Raw genomic sequence first — 17,352 nt, 5'->3', positions numbered from 1 at the left:
ATGGTCAGTCCAGTATGTTACGTCAAGTCTTGCGCTCAAACTTGGAAGGAAGAGCAAACAAAGCAATATGTAGCTAAGCCCTTTGGCTTTGTTTCAGTTGTGGATGAAGAATCAGAAGGATCTGCTTCCATCTAATAAATAATAAAACAAGCAATAAGCCAGCATATCACAGTAAAGGAGCATCATATCAGTGCACAGCACCAGATGTTCTCCTTTGCTAACACCCAGCCTTGTTCCATTTTTTAAAAAGTCTTTAGCTTTTATGCTTTGGGAAGTCCTTCAAGGCTGCACGAAACTCTTTCTTTAAGTACCAGCATCCTCTATTCACAATGTTCCACTGATTAAAATGCCTCCATCAGCAAGTAGTAAATATACAGGCTTCTCCTGTGTCACTCTGCATTGACTTTTATATTCAATCAGTTCTGCAGTACCAGCCTGCCACTCAGTTATTTAACAGCCAACCCAAAGACCAAGGATTTCATAGAAGCAGCATGGTAGCAAAAGCATAGCTCAGGGCCAAACAGCACATCTGTGGGAGATCTGTGACTGTGACTGGCTGTCCTGTAGTTGTAATTCAAAGGAGTTATTTCAAAGCAGTGACAAAGGGCTCCGAACCTAGTCAGAGTGGAAGAGTTTAGGGAGAGAGTGTTTTAACCCCCTCCCCAAAGCTGCTGTTTAGCTGCTGCCCTGCTCAAATTTGGGACTAGCCACAGGGCCAACTCAAGACATTTTGGCACCTGAGGTGAATCACAGACACCCCAAGTGTCCTTATTTTCCAGGAACAGTCCCAGATTTACAGAAGCCATCCTGATTTCTGATCTGATTCTGGAATGTCCTGCTTTCCCCCTGAATCAATGAGATAAGTAACTATGGAACCTTTAGAAGACATCTGAAGGCAGCCCTGTATGGGGAAGTTTTTAAATGTTTAAAATGCAACCCAGTCAGATGGGAGTGGTGTAAATTGTGGTTATCAGACATCCCCATTTCCCGGGGACAGTCCCTGGATTTACAAATTTGTCCCCGGACAAAATCCTTCCCCAGAATGTCCCCAGATTTCATTTAATGTCCCCAGATTTATATTTTAAGTGTTGTAGATTTATTAGTAGGGAATGAATGTTGTGTGATTGGTTCAATGGCACAAGATACATCATATGGGGAATTCTGGCGAGGCAAAATGGTGGGAGCTACGGCAGTGAGCAGGTACAAGGGGGGGAATAAATTCTACATCAGGATCTGCTGCCTCTATGGATCCTGCTGCCTGAGGCAGTTACCTCACCTTGCCTCATGGATGGACCAGTGCTGACTTGCTACACATGCTTTAGAATAAAAAATGAAAACATTGGGAGGCCTAGTTATGCATCTCAACACCCTCTGCGGCAGCGTTTGATAGAGGCAACATTGCTGGGGGAGAGAACTAAGAGAGTCTGTGTACTGGTCCAGTAAACGCTTCCGCTGCGCCACCAGCAACAGTTCTCTTCGCAGAGCATTAATTAAGTCCAGTGCAGAGATTCTTGTTGCAGTACAAGCTTCAAAGTCTCAGCAGCAAAGAAATAACGACACAGGGAAGCCTGTCTTTCCAAAGACAGGTTTATTGCAGAAAGATAACAGAAACACCTCCGGAGCTTTCAGACATTTTTGCTTCACGCCCCACAGGCAGACAAAACAAACATTCTTTATATACTGAGCAACTTAACAACTTAATGAGCTTGACTACTTAAAGTCACATGACATTGCTAACTTGCCAGCGTCTTAGGTTTCACACCTTAACAAGAACACTGTAACCACAATGTCATTATTTTAAAATCAGTCCAGTTTTCTTTTCCCACTCCCTCCAAGGGTTAATTACATATGCTCAGAAAAAGGGGTAAAGATCGTTGTGTGACTTGGGCCAGGAGAAAGGGAGGAAAAAGCCGTGAGGTACAGGGTTCCCCTTCTTGAATTTAAAGTTGTTTTTTTACAATGTAACAAGCTGGAAGAAAAACATTGTAAGTTAGAAATGTCCTGCATTCAACAATTGCTTTGCAATTAATTCACAAATGGACTTTGCCAATACCTACCTATCATACAAGGCACCAGTTGATGTATGGTCTAAATTTCTTTTGAGCAGCTGTCAGCATCACTCAGTGTCAAAGTGTTTCCTGGAGTGTTCTTAACAATGTGACTAACACTCTTCATTGCAGGCATGCTGGCCTCTTTGCAGGGAGACAGTGATCTCTTTCCTCCCGCCTTACTCACATGCTTTCTCTTCCTCTTTAATAAGTTCCAAAAACAGGGAGTGAAGGGAAGCACTAAATGACTTCATCCATCTGTTAATAAAGGATGTTGCTGAGAGGTCCATCAACTGGTCCAAGGCACAGTGGCAAATTGTATGTCACATGGAGTATAGTAGGGTCAGAAAAGATGGCCACAACAACAACAATGGCTGATATAATTTGATATTGATATCAACCATATTTAATATTGTCTTGGTTAGGGGAACAGTCTTGAATACATATATCTGGATTAATTTATCTCTGTTTAATCCTTATTTGCACATACAAGTAACTACTTAAACTGTAAAAATAGGACATTTTTCTTTCTAAAACAGTTTTCTAGGAAAAAAAGGCTGCATAAGTTGCTTTGGAACAATTGGGTCTGAGACCTTGCAGAGCATTTGTAATGAAGGTCAAAGGGTGCAAGTTGAGAACAGTGATTTGTAGCTGTAAAAACATAATACTATGTGCTAATAGTGAACTCAAGAGCTGAGTTGTGATGGCTACATAGGCCAAACAGGACTACTCAGGGGCGGAGGAAGAGGGGTGCATTGGGCGCAGACAACCCGGGTGTCACCACTGAGGGGGCTGACAAAATCCCGGGCGGCACTCACCACTGGGCCTGCAGCGTGCCCGAGCCACACGTCTCTCCTGGGAGAGACGCGGTGGCTTTGGTGCGCGCAAGCTCTGCGCTGCCCAAATGGTCCACATGCTGCCTCCCCCCCCCAGTTGTAAGGCAGCTGAGTGGGAGGAGGCAGGCAGACACCAGAGGCCCCTCCATCGCCCCTCCGTCACCCCGCCCCTATGGGCGGCTCGCCCCAATCCTGGGCGTGCCACCCCAGGCGCCCGAGCGGCTTCTTCTGCCACTGGGACTACTGAGAAAAAAGATGAAGGTATTAGCATGTTTGGGGAATGTCAAAGTTGGGCAAACATAATTTGGGAGCAATCCCTGCTTCTCCCAAGAGCCCAATGAGGACTGGGCATGCTTACTGGACACAGAACGCTGAAGGTGAAATGGAAAATGGGGGGGGCACAGAGGGAAATGGAATACAGTATGCTGAAAGAGAGCAAGAATGGCTGACTGGCAGAGAGACACATTGATGTTAATACATTAAATATACAAGCTAGACAAAGTAGATGTTGTGCCCTATTACACAGTTTTTCTATGACCAGTAATATCAAGGGCAGACACTTCATTGAATAATCAATAAACGTTGACTTAACCAAAGGAAGCATGAATGTAATCGGTTTTAGATACATGCACATAAAAGCACATGGTTAAATATGAGAGGTACTTCACTTTCTGTACATCAATTTCTTGTTCTCACTGTGTAGAATCAAGTAAAAACAAAAAGCTATTTTACGTTCCTAGAAAGAGAGGGAAATCACACTAGCTCAAAGCTTTCAGCCCCACAGGTCTTCTATTACAGGTTCTCCATGGCTGCATGAAAGGATATTGGTGAAAGGACAGCTATCTTGCAAGACAGATTAAATGGCCAGGAACATGAGGAGCCATTAATACAGAGATATACAATACACATGAGTTCAGCTATAAACAGCACTATTTTGGTTGCTCCTTAAAACCATTTGAATAACAAAAGGAAGATTTTGGTGCATTTGTAAAGAAACTGATTGGTAGTTAAGGGAAGGCAATGACTGAGAGTAGAACAATAGGAATGAGATAAAATATTTGAAAGTTGCACTTCTATTTCACATTGAGATTATTATTCCTATAGATCTGCTGGACTTGGGACAGTACTTTATTGACTTGTCCAAAGAAAAAGTCTTGTTTGGTAAATATAGCGGAAACAAAGAGAAAAACCAACACAGCAAGACAATCAGACTTGGCAAGCAGCAAGCTGCTTTAGAGAAATGCACTTTCGTTACACAAAAAAAGGAAACCATAGCCCCCAATTCACAAGGACAACATGCAGGTGTTTGGCTGCCTGAAATTGTTCAATGGAAATGTGGTCCCAAAGATGAAATTTAGGAGACACAACTAGTTGAATCAACAACAATGTGATTGTTATTTGGATGATAGAGGAAAAATATAGAAATTCATTAGGCCCAGGATGGCACACACGACAATATTTCTGCTAGAACAGGGGTCAGCAATTTTTTTTGGGAGGGGGCTGGTTCACTGTCTCCCAGACCTAGTGGCGGGCTGGACTGCGCACACGGGAGCGCATGCGCACGCGGTGAAGGGGGCTTCTCTCCCCCCCCAATCTCCTCCAGCCTCTCCCCTCCCCCTGCCTACCTCTTCCACCGCTCTGGCTGCGTCTGGGAGCCAGTGGCAGTGGCAGCGCCTCTCCTTTTTGGGCCAGCTTTCCTGGGCGCCAGGCGCAGGGCCAGCAGGCACGCCAAGCTCCAGCCCACAGCACGGCCATGGGGAGAGGCTGGTGGGTGAGGGTGGCGAGGCTTCCTATCAAAGCCCAGCCCCCTCCTCCACAGGGCGGGGAGAAGCCAGGAAGAGGGAGGGAGGAGGCGCCGCCACAGTGAGGGAGGGAGGGGAAAAATCACAGAAATGGCGCCCAAAAAATTTTGAAAAAAAGTTGCGATCGCGCTGGTCCAAGCGGTGATTGCAGAACCGTTTGCGGGCTGGATCCAAAGGGCAATTGAGCCGGATCTGGCCTGTGGGCCATAGTTTGCCGACCCCTGTACTTGAACTATGTTAACTCCAGACCATGCAAAATAGGCAGTTCACATATCTCAAGAAGACAGCTATTGTTTGATTCAAACAGATACATTAAGGGGCAAAAATCTACACAATGGTAAGTATCGAGTAACAAATGTTGGGCGGCTGGTATAATCCATGGAGTGAATGCAAGTTGTTTTTCTATTCAAAGGTTAATGATTGTATTTACTTCATATATAGAATTAAGTGAAATGTTATGCTTGCTTTCATACATTTAAGAAGCCCCAGATAAATCTCTTGCTCAGGGACACCCCAAACCCAAGATCCACCACTGCCTATGCCTCAAGCAAAACCCAACCAACTTCAGGAATCTGGGGAAAGGATCCAAAGGGTTAGAACTGGGTATGTTAATTTTCCATTCTATATATCTATTTTCAGAGACTGCATTTTCCTCTGTGTATGCCTCTACCTGAATTTTCTATATATTTGGGCTGCAAAAGATGGGCTTTGAGAGCAACCACCATCCCATAGGAATAGAAATTTGTTTGCTCATCTGTCTCACATATAATTCTCTTTTTCTTAACCTGCCACAGATTGCGTCTTAAACACACACACACACAATGTTGAAATGTCAAAGAATGTGATTTGCAGCACAGAATAGTGAAACAGCATCACCTGGTGCAGAGAACGGAGTTTAATGTACCTGCAAAATGGGCAAGACACCTCAAAAGAAAACACAATTGAAAAAGGAACGATGAGTGAAGCCAGACACTGTGCAGTGACAAAGGTGAATGCAGCTAACCTCCACTGAATGAACAAAACAATCAATTGATATTGTTGGTGGTCAGATTTACATATTTTACTTTGCAGACTAAATTTGCTTCATCACTTTCATCTAAGGAGGGTCCTGTTCATCAAGCTATTCCCTCTAATCTGTGTCTTGCACTGCTCTGCAATGAGTTGCAGGGATGATAAATCGAGCAGCCATTTTTAATCTGACTCTATATTATAAATAATACCGCAGGCACCTTTATAAATAGAATAAAAGCACTTTCTTACAGGCGGTGAGCTCTGTCTCAGTGCTGAAGGAGTCAAACATCAGTTCAACATTTTTGGTTTCTGTCCCTTCCCCAGCCCCTTTAGCTGGTTCAATAGCTGCCCCATCTTTTGCTTTTATAGTTAAATTAATCCCTTCGGAGAACATTTAAAGTGTGTTTGTGAGTCATCCCTCTTCCTTTCTGCCACTAGTTTAACCTTCCCTCTAGTCAGTTTTAAACAACCTGAAATAGATCAACTCCAAACTTTCATGAAAGTAGAGGACAATGGTGATAAAGAGAGGGAAGCAAAAAAGGGAAGGATATTCCGGTTAAAAAATAAAGAGAGGTGTGGGTGGGTAATCATTCCATGTGTGTAAACAGCCTATGATGGGAGTAGATCACTGTTCTGTGTATCCCTTTTATTGCAAGTTGGAGCTACTGCAGCAGCTTTTTATTACTTTCTCTCTACACAAACAACTGGAAACGTATAAATACACCCCTTTCTGCCCCTGGATTTTTAGGGAATCACAGAATCCAAAGCATTCAACAGAAGAGATTAATATTGTTTTACACATTGCCATCTACTGGTATCCTCCAGTATCACATAAAAGCCAATAGACTTTCAGGTTCCACCTGAAGGGACCATGACAGAAGACATAAAGGGAGATTTATGGTTGAACATTAAGTATCTTAGCAGTTCTACTTGCTTTTAAATGAAGATAAATGTTAAGTTGTTGATTTCAATTAGGTTAAAGCAAACAGCTCTCCTAATGATAACCATGGGCAAAAACTGTTGAATGAGAGATGTTGGCATTTTCAATGTCAGTAAAAATAAGTTACAATATCATTAAATATACATTCATACAGTTAACGCTTGGGTTACTTTAAGACATTTACAGGAAAAGTGGATTTGTCTCCTATTAGAGCTCAAATAAATGTGCTTTTAACAATCCTAGTATATTTTAAAGTTGTATGGAATAGGCCTCATTAAATCTAATTGAAGATACTGAACTTGAACAAAAAGGGAGGACAAGATTAGTAAAAGAGGTTTATTAGAGCTCAGCTTAAACTGTAATTGAAATAAACCTTCTCTTTCAAGTACGGTAAGTCCCTGTAGTAAGGTCTTCAGCATGATGTCAGGAAGGGGAATGCTTGAAATGCAAGAAGATGCTAATATGTGACCTTCTCCTAGTCAACCATTAACATCCATATAAACTCCCAACCCCCATAAAAATATGTGTGTGTGTATGTGTAGAGTTGGAATAAACCCCCATGCCTGAAATGTTATATTCTGAGTCCAGAAGAGCCTCACAGCAGCCAAGGCTACTCAGTATGTACTAGTCCCAGTACATACTGGGTTAAGGAACTGGGTTACACTATGTTCCATAGTGGGCAGAAGAGGGCAGTCGTTCGTTTGAATGGCTGTCTAATCAAAGTCTAGTTTAGAGAAAGAGAACCACAAGTAGGGAGAACAGGGACTTTGCCTATCAACAGTTAGCACTTGGACAGCAGACACAAGTCACAGTATTCCCCACTGTGGTGAGGTGATCTATTTACATTAGATCAATTATTTCTAAATTCTAATGTGCAGATACATAAGTATGTCCAAATTTTATGCAAAACTTGTCCTCTTCTGTTCTCTTTTTTGGTGATGCATTTCTTCCTCTTCCTCTTCTTCTTGAGATGCATAGATGGCCACTCTACTGTGGCAGCTCCATGGCTGCAGCTGCAGCAAGCACAAGGTCCTCCTGCCAGTATTTCTCTATGGAAAGGGGAGAAGAGGAGTCCTAGCTGCTACTACAAATCAATTCCCCTTCTGTTGAGGCTGATTCTGGTGTGTGATGGTAGGCACCTTGTAGCGAAATGGGTTGTTCTGTGCAGGGCTCCTGCCATTGTTATGAGACAAGCATTGCATCTCAGCTTTTGAGAAAGAAAGCTACCCATGTCCTGTTTCCTGACTTTCTAGCAATTAGAGTGCCTTGGACTATGTATGTGTCAGTTTCAACTTTCTATCTGCTGTGGCAATGTAGGACAATTAAATGCTCAAATACTGGCCGCAAAAGCAATTTAATGAGGTTTAAAAGAAGGACATTCCCAATATGGTTCAAGCATATGCTCTCCTAAAACATTGTTTCCACACACTTACCTGTCCTATACTAATGAACATTTTGACTTGCAGAAACTATTGCAGATCTCATGAGATTTCACAGGGTACTCACAGGAGTTCTGCTAGATTCTGCGAGATCTCGCTGGAAGTCACCGCTGTGCAACCCCAGTGGTGGCGGCAGGTAGGGTGTCCATAGGGGCACCACTCTATGCGATTTCATGACCTGAGGCAGCTGTTTCAGTCCACTTTGTGGACCGGCTGCCTCTGTCACCCAGTCTTCAAATGATTCTTAGTACTATTTCACGTGATCACAGATTGACCTTATTTAAACCCATGAGCTATTTTGTACATGATGGTCTGTGTGATATAATCCTCATAGTTTGTTGCATGCATGCATGCTGGTTTGTGATAGCAGTTGCTGATTCACTTATGATAAATACCCCACATATTGTGAGGCATCTCCAGGCCGTTTCATCTGGAGTAAACAACATTTCAAGAAGAAGCAACAGGAGCTGCTATGATTACCATTCCATGAAACATGGCCCTTATTAGTTATCGTAAGTATGAAGTGTCAGTTTCCATTTTAAGCCTTTCTCTTTATGCTATCAGGTGGGGATTATGTAATTACTTTGTGTAATTGAAATGACAAGGGTAAAGTCTGTATTGAATAAATCCCCCATACACTGAGCAATAATTCCCATTCATAAACTCTCTCATTGATTAAAAACTATACTTTCTGGCTCCTTAGGAGCTGTATTTAAACACATTCTCTTTATCAAGAAGGCAAAATTCTATCCTCTGAGAAAAGAGAAGGGCTAGCGTTTGGATTAATATTAATAATGTAATGATCACTGTACTTTCTGCATATCATTTCTTTCTGACCTCACTGGAACTCACTGCTTACAACCCCACCTCACTGTGTGTGTATTTACCTGTAACCAGTGGCGTAGCGTGGGGGGTGCAGGGGGGGCCGGCCGCACCGGGCGCAACATCTGGGGTTTAGGGTTAGGGGGCGCAAATCCATGGGTTAGGGGGCGCAAATTACTTGTCTTTCCCCGGGTGCTGACAACCCACGCTACGCCACTGCCTGTAACTCAGGTTAACACTTCATGCATTTGATGCAAGCTTGTGTCTTAACAAATACGGTCATTTTTAAGGCACTACAAGATTCTTGTTTCTGTACAATTTTTATTTGTGTACCTAGAGACCACATTCGTGGCTGTCATCCCAGAATGGTTTATTTTTTAAAGAAGGAAAGTTGTTCCTTCAGGAAGTCTGTAGTGTCTCACAAACACTATGGGTATCACAGGGTTTCAGTTTACATAGTTAGATTGTTAGCACAGGTGACTGAGAGAATGGGGCTCCCCAGATCACCCAGTCTGGGAATTTATTGTTCAAAAATGGCTATTGCCAGCAGCTAAAAACTACCCTTTCCCCTCCTCATAGTGTGTGGGGGGGCACGAGGACAGATGGTGAGGAAAATGATTGTGATTTGGGGCCAATAATAGCCTGAGGGAAAAGAGTAATAAATCCTTTCCCTCACCAGCCTTCCACTCAAGATTGAAGCCTGCCTGTGTTGTCTTCTCATTTATTTATTATTAAAAGTTACACACAAATGCATGGACTGTGTAGTTTGGTCCATGCATGGTTCTTGACTAGCTTTGCCATTAACCGCAGATGAAGGGGAAATCAGAACGATTTAGGAGTGCAGGTCAGGCCAGCCTGCCAGATTGGGGGCTGAAGCCAGTGATGTGTAAGTGTGTGAGGGGCACAAGAGAGGGGTTGTGGGAGGAAGAGGCAGCTTTTATATGGTAAAAATAAATGGAACACGGAGTCACATAGGCTGCTGGTAAAAGCTTCCATGAGATGACAAAGCCCTGCTACAGCTATGGAATGTGGCATGGAGGGGGCAACACTGATACAGAAATTCTCTGTGATGGTTCCACAATGACAGATGTGATGTGGCTGTGATGGGAATATGATGCCCTGTGGAGGTCATTCCGAGCAGCTTCCACGCAGTGCCATAAATGTGTACTCCAACTCAAAGAGAATATTAGGCAGCAGAACTGGGATGTTATGAAAGGGCAACAAAAGTGTTAGTTATTCCATTTAATACTGTTGCATTGTTCCTGACAGGAAGAGAAAGAGAGTGGTGCTTTTGGGATTTAGTACTTCAGGTGCCTAAATACCTTGTGTACTTTGCATGATGAGTGTTGGGGAATGGAGGTTGCCATTTTACTTTGCCTCAGGCAGCAAGATGTCTTGAACTAGGCTTGCTTATAAGAGCTGCTGTTGCTTTTGAGAATGGATACTGCTTCAGAAACTGCCTCCAGTAGGCCTATGAGTTCTTGCATCTCTTCAAACTCAACATTTGTAAATAAACAGTTTATTACAAAAGGCATCTTAAGTTTCTCAAGCTGTCTCCTCACAAGGGAAATGACCTTGTACAAGGCTTTCCCTGAAACTGCCTGCTGTGGGGGAATTGGGGGACATAACTGGGGGATTATGGTCTCAATGGCTGACATATTACAATGTGATGCGGCTTTTAAATCTCAGCCAGTTTGTTGTGGGGAAACCTGTTATCACATTCAGGTGCCAGCCTTCTGGCCTGTAAATCACTTTGCTGGCTGAGAACACTCCTCAGAGGGAGCCAGTTAGGCTTTTATTTGAAACTTCGCCTCATCTAATGCTTACTCAGAGCTCCACTTGAAGAAAGTGAACCAGTGCCACAGCTATATTTGGAAATCCCATCCCCCTGGCTGGGTCCTGTTTGATGGAGAAAAAGGGACCAAGCCATGCACTTAAAATAAGAATGACAATTACTATGCATCCAGGTACTTCGTTAGCTCTTTCAGACACAACCTTGCATCAACAAGCCCTGCACGCCTCATTCTGCTATGAAGTCCCTGTGTTTTCTTTTATTAGTTCAGTTAGAAATCTTTGAACTTGAAAGACCCGCTTCCCTCTTGGGTAGCGTCAATGCATTTAAATTAGCCCGAGACGGGGAATGAAAATGGAACCTTTTGCTCTCCTATTCTCTTTGGTATTTTTAGCATTTAATTTGTTAGCATGTGTTGCTGCTTATGGAGGTAGAAAAAGGCCCCGTCACCATGGAAACACAAGTCTCCCATTTATTTACAGAGAGACCAGCAGCAGGAGCCTCTTTGGAACTGTTGCCAAGACTCTTAACCTGTAGATGAAATGAACGGCTTGCCTTATGGAAAGGTGGATGCCTCAATGCAGTTGTCTGTAACACCTCTTCCTAGATATGCTAGCTAAGGTTGCCACTGTCCTTGTGCTTTGTAGAAAAGGTACTCTTGCCGCCTAAGCTGAACTGAGATGACCTGTTCCATTCCTCTTGTATTTCTGGTTGGATCATGGGTGGATCACAGTCTCAAATGTACATGGCAAAAGTGAAGAATGTATATACTTTTTATTTTGGAGAGTTGTCTGTTTGCTGTGCATTTGGACACCTCTTAAGATATTGCAGCCAAATTTTGCATGAGATCAAGAAGCAGGTTTTTGTTTGCATTTGGATTCAGCGGGACACCATTTTGAATCAAGATGGAGGGCAGAGCCTTTCAATACGGCATTGATTTTAACCCCTGATTTCAAAACTGCATTTGTATTTTTTAGAATTCCTGAGCAAGGTTAGCAATTATAAGTAACAGGAGTTGTTAAAAGTATAAATGTTGAATTACCTGTCTTTTGGACAGGGCTAGCCAAAGCAGTTTTGCTGTCTGAGGTGAAGGACAAGATAGTGCTACCTTCCTTATTCCTTATATAGAAGTTGACTGGACTAGCAGCTGAATCTCACTTCAGCACTGGCAATGGGACAGCATCCTCCGCCAGTCCTGAAGGCAGCAGGTTTATGGGATGCAGAACAGGCTACCTGGCACCCTGAGCTGTTCTCCAGAAGACAAGAATGGTTGGGGGTTCAGGAGGATCACATGGGATGTCTCCTGCTGCTCTTCCTCCAGCATCTGCTGTCCGAGGTACCATATTTTTCCGTCTATAAGATGCCGCCCCTATTTTTGGAGACTCAGATTTAAGAAAATGGGGGAGATGTATCTGTGTATAAGACACCTCCTAATTTTTGACATTTTTTTTTGGGGGGGGGAACTAGTCATACACGGAAAAATACAGTATTTGCCTCATCCTGCCAATGATAGAGATGACTCTTCCTTTGGTAAATGTTTGGTAACATTTGGTGTAAGTTTAAGAATGACTGTGGACCCTTATGGGTACTGTTGCTGAAAGCTCTAGTTCCTACTAGTCAGACTGCATTTCTTCAGCCAAATCTTTGCTGACTATTGCTGTCCAGTCAGCACCACATGCAACCCATTTTCTCTTTCCGGTGGCACTGTAAGGGACGCGGGTGGCGCTGTGGGTTAAACCACAGAGCCTAGGGCTTGCCAATCAGAAGGTCGGCGATTTGAATCCCTGTGACAGGGTGAGCTCCCATTGCTTGGTCCCTGCTCCTGCCAACCTAGTAGTTCAAAAGCACATCAAAGTGCGAGTAGATTAATAGTTACCGCTCTGATGGGAAGAAAAATGGCGTTTCTATGCACTGCTCTGGTTCGCCAGAAACAGCTTAGTCATGACCCAGAAGCTGTATACCTGCTCCCTTGGCCAATAAAGCAAGATGAGTGCCGCAACCCCAGAGTCATCTGTGACTGAATCTAATAGTCAGGGGTCCCTTTACCTTTACCTTTAACAAACAACAGCCAGTAAATCTGAATGCACTTTGGCTTCCAGGACACAGCCAGTGAGAAACCGCAAAAAATGTATCTGCCTAGCTATCCCTACTAAAACTCAGAGCAAGGTCGCCATCCAAGTTACACCCACTCCAGTTTAACACCCTGCTCCAGTTACATGACTACTTATTTCACTACCATCCAATTGTGTTCTTCTAGGATGAATCCCAAGCAAATCTCATTTTTAAATATCCGCAGTGAATGAAAATTATGGCAGATATCACCAATAGCTTTGGGATACAGGAAGGTATTCATACTGCACTTGGGAGACCATTTTCTTTCCAGAAGTCTCAAATTCATTCCCAAATCCCAGCATCCCATACATTTAAGTATCCCTAAGATCTTTGCACTTTAACTACTTATCCTGTAATTGGCACCAGCAGTTTCTTATTTTAAGAGATTATCTTATGCTATGATCCTAGAGGTCTGGACAGTTTTTGTGCAACAGCATCAAAAAACTCCACTGGAGAAGAAGGGCTCTTGCCACCCATTCACCCAGAATTCCACAACATTATGGTAGGACAAATTGCCCTGCCTGAGATATTATCCTTTGTGAATTGATTTTAAAAACACCAAGGGGAAAGCCTACATTGCTTTCTAGATGAAAGCTGAGGGGCTCCTGTCTTGTGCAATGTTCTTGGGGTTGGGAAGCAGAAAAACAGGTATGATTTTGAAAAAGGGAAAAAAAGTATTCCCCTATCCAACTTGTGTTTCACCACTGGCCCACTCAGGCTTTCTCCATCAGCTACAAGTGGCCTGTTCCTTTCTCCCCTCCTGATACTGCCTTCCTGATAGTCTTCCATCTCCCTGTTTTCTAAAATAGGTTTTCTTTCAACTGCTTTCTCAGTTGGATTCCTTGTTTTCATTTCCACCCTCAGTGGTGATCTAATGTAAATATCCTTCCCTGGACCCTCAGGGTGTCGGGGTTTTGTTTGTAACTCTTTTTTTGAAATGAAATAAATAAAAATTATCAGGCAAAAGAAAGGAAATGATCTCCTTGCCCCCTCCTCCTTCCTTATCCTCTGTAAGGATATTTCAAGAGATGACAAAATAGCATTTTACTCTAGTGAACAGCAACCTGGAGAGTTTGACAAAGAGTGTTTTATTTTATTTTTTTAAACCACCACATTTATCTTAAACTGCATGCTTTGCAAATGCAAGTTGACATTTGTATCCACATTGGTTTGAGGATATTGAAGATAAGGAAAACAGGATTTCCAGACCTATAGTCCTCCTGCTTTATTCTTTGACAGCCAGGCACCAAGAGTGTTATAGGAAGCCAGAGCCCGTCAGATAGAATTAATCACCTCTCCCAAGGTAATCCGACATTTCAAATTCAGGTAAAGTGCAAAATTTTGTGTCTGACTTTTACAGTGCAGTCCTTACATTCAAGTAAGCCCCACTGAATTCAGTGGAATCTACTCCCAGGAGGTTATATAGCAGGGGTGGGGAGTCTGTGTCGCCTATATGTTACTGGCTACAACTCCCATCATCCCTGATCACAGAGGAGGCCCAAGTTATTTTGCTGCCTGTGATGGTGCAGCAAATAGTGCTCCCACCCCATCAAGTCATGATACATAAGTCCAGCCAAGTTATTTATGGATATTAAGGACAGAAAAATCCACCAGCACTGACTTTCCCTCTTGGGCTCTTAAAATACAACAACATCAACAACAACAATACAACTTGCTGCTTTTTATGACTATAAAAATCTGCTGTTTCCCTCTCCCTAATAGTAGGACAAGCATTGCCTGACCATTTACCACATTGGCTGGGATGGATCAGAGCTTCAGTACAACTGGATAGCCACAGGTCATCCCTCCCTTTGCTGGTGTACAGGATTGCAATTAATGGTGGTAGTGATGGCTTTCTTGTTATTCTAGACCTAGGTTTGAATTATCTATGAGGTGTAGTTGAGTGGCAAAGATGAAACATTGTGCTGCAAACCATTTGTCTCTAGCTTTCTTTTTAATGTTCCTTTTTCTTTTTTGCAATATAAGTTAGTCTTTATAATGATGATCAAACTTTGTTTGCATATAAAGGGGTTTTTTGGGGGGTGACTTTTGGTTAAAAAGGAATATAAACACAAAAGAAGATATAAAACAAAACAAAAAAGTGATGCCATGAAATTTCCTTCTTAGGTTTAGTGCTGTAGAAGACTCATCAAAATTTAAAACTTGAAATTTGCAGAATATCTGATCATCTCTGCTTGTCAGTGAGGCACAATGTGCAAGTTGAAACAGAATTCCTGGGCTTTATGAATTTTCAGTTTGGAGCACAGATAAGAAATGATAAAAGGAGTAAATGAACTAAAGGAAAGGCTGGTTAGAATTTAGATTAAAAGATAAATAGCTTGTCTGATAAATTATGTCTGACTTCCAGGGAGGAAAAGTTTGGTTCTTTCATAAATGATGACATGGTGCTCAAGCTAAACTTTTCTGAAGGCGCTTTACCTAAATAATTACTAGCTGAGAATGACATGGCTCTTGGGTGAGGGGAATGTTAATGAGATGTATGTGTGGTGCTGTTCCCTTGTACTGAGCTTGTCAGTCAGGGAATGTGTGTTATCAGTATCAGTGCCTAATTAGCATTGCTGCTGTTTTCCAAGCCAAAGTCATAACTCTCATGGAAGTGTTTGAGCTCAAGTTCCATGGGAGCCTTGAAACGGATGGGTACAGACGGACTGTCAAGTTCCCATGGAGACAGAGCATTGGATTGATGCTAACACATCAATGGGATTTTCCCCAGAGGAGAGGTTTTGCCTGTTTCATCAGATTCTAAAGGGTGATTTACATAACCTTTATTTATTGAGATCAATCCAGATTATCAGTTACAGTGGGTTTTAGTATGTCTGCAGATGCCCAGTTAGCATTTCTCCACATCCTGGTGCAACACTTCATTCAGAAGGGTTTTCATGATGTTTTGAGTCATCATGTTGATGTACATCGAAGCATTCACAAGAATGGTTCCATCATTTTACAACCCACAGGATATAGAATGATGTGCCCATTTCCCACCCATTCTTTTTTATTTTACATGTTTAGATCACAAAGTTTATATATTGCTTGGGCATACCTAAAGTTTATTAACATTAGTGAGGCAATAAAAGATGAAGAAGTTCAATGAAGAAGAAGAAGAAGAAGAAGAAGAAGAAGAAGAAGAAGAAGAGGAGGAGGAGTTTGGACTTGACATCTGCCTTTCACTCCCCTTAAGGAGTCTCAAAGCGGCTAACAATCTCCTTTCCCTTCCTCCCCCACAACAAACACTCTGTGAGGTGAGTGAGGCTGAGAGACTTCAGAGAAGTGTAACTAGCTCAAGGTCACCCAGCAGTTGCATGTGGAGGAGCAGGGAAGTGAACCTGGTTCACCAGATTACGAGTCTACCACTCTTAACCACTACATCACACTGGCTCAATAAAGCAATTCTCATCCATTAAAAAACCCCAAAAAACTTCAGCAGATGTGAGTGGCAGGTTTTAATCAGCTTTAGTTGACATTTATTTTTCTTTGCAGACAAAATAAGACTAATTAACAATTCCTGTAAAAGTAACTTTGAAGTTGACTTCATGTTATTTTATTCAATCTTAAATAAGCCAGGGCACCATAGTGATATCTGCTACATTGTAATACTTATTAAACTCAGTGAAACCAGCAGTAAATTAGATAGGAAATGTTATTAAAATTTTTTAAAAAGCAAATTCATGGTCCCCACCACTGCTATAACTTCACATTCAGTTGGATTCATTTGACATCTTTTATATTCTGAAACCGCAAACCATTTATTTGGCTTTTCCAGTTACTGATTAAGATGAAATTTCACACAATTAAGGATACAATGTAGTTCAGCATGGCGAAGTAAAGCAGCTTTGAAATGATGTAACATCTGTTTGTCTTTCTGACACACCAACAATAAATGGGAGAGCAATCTGTTGAGCAGCAGCACTGGAATCCTCCTGTATAATTTGGAACCAACCCATACAAAAATGTATGAGGACTGGACAACCCCAATGCAGTGTCATTAAATGTACACAAGAGGATTTGAAATCCAGCCCAAATGCGCCATTGCCTCTTGACATTTGCCGGCTCTGAAGAAAGCCCCCTGAGGAGAGATTAAGGCACATATTAAGGCTTACAACACAGTGACTGAGCAGGACTTGAAGCAACAGTGAGAGATCCATGTTGGACTGCAGCATTATCCCTTCCTGAAAGGGAAGACAGACCATGTTTTTTGTTTTTTATTATTTTATTTAACCGATGGCCAAAGCTCTTTGTAGTGTAGACGAGTGGGCCATTTGGGATTATGCACAGCGGGTGGCAGCTGAGCTTCTTTCTAAGAAGAGGAGAGCGTTTACGAGCTTTCTCCTGCGATTTGTTGAGCGGCAAGGAATTCTGTCTTACACTTGAGGATGATTAACATACAAGAGAGGAAAGAGAGGGAATTTAGGTTCACAGTATGCAACGGCATCCCTTTCTCCAGTCTTCTTGCCAGTCTCCATCATGCTGAAATTATGCTGAACTGAAGGCACCCATATGGTGACAAATGTTGTTTGAGGGAAGAACCCTAC

The sequence above is a fragment of the Podarcis filfolensis genome, assembly GCF_964270895.1.
Source record: "Podarcis filfolensis genome assembly, chromosome: 1".
NCBI lineage: Eukaryota > Metazoa > Chordata > Lepidosauria > Squamata > Lacertidae > Podarcis > Podarcis filfolensis.
Note: the sequence above shows the minus strand (reverse complement) of the source record.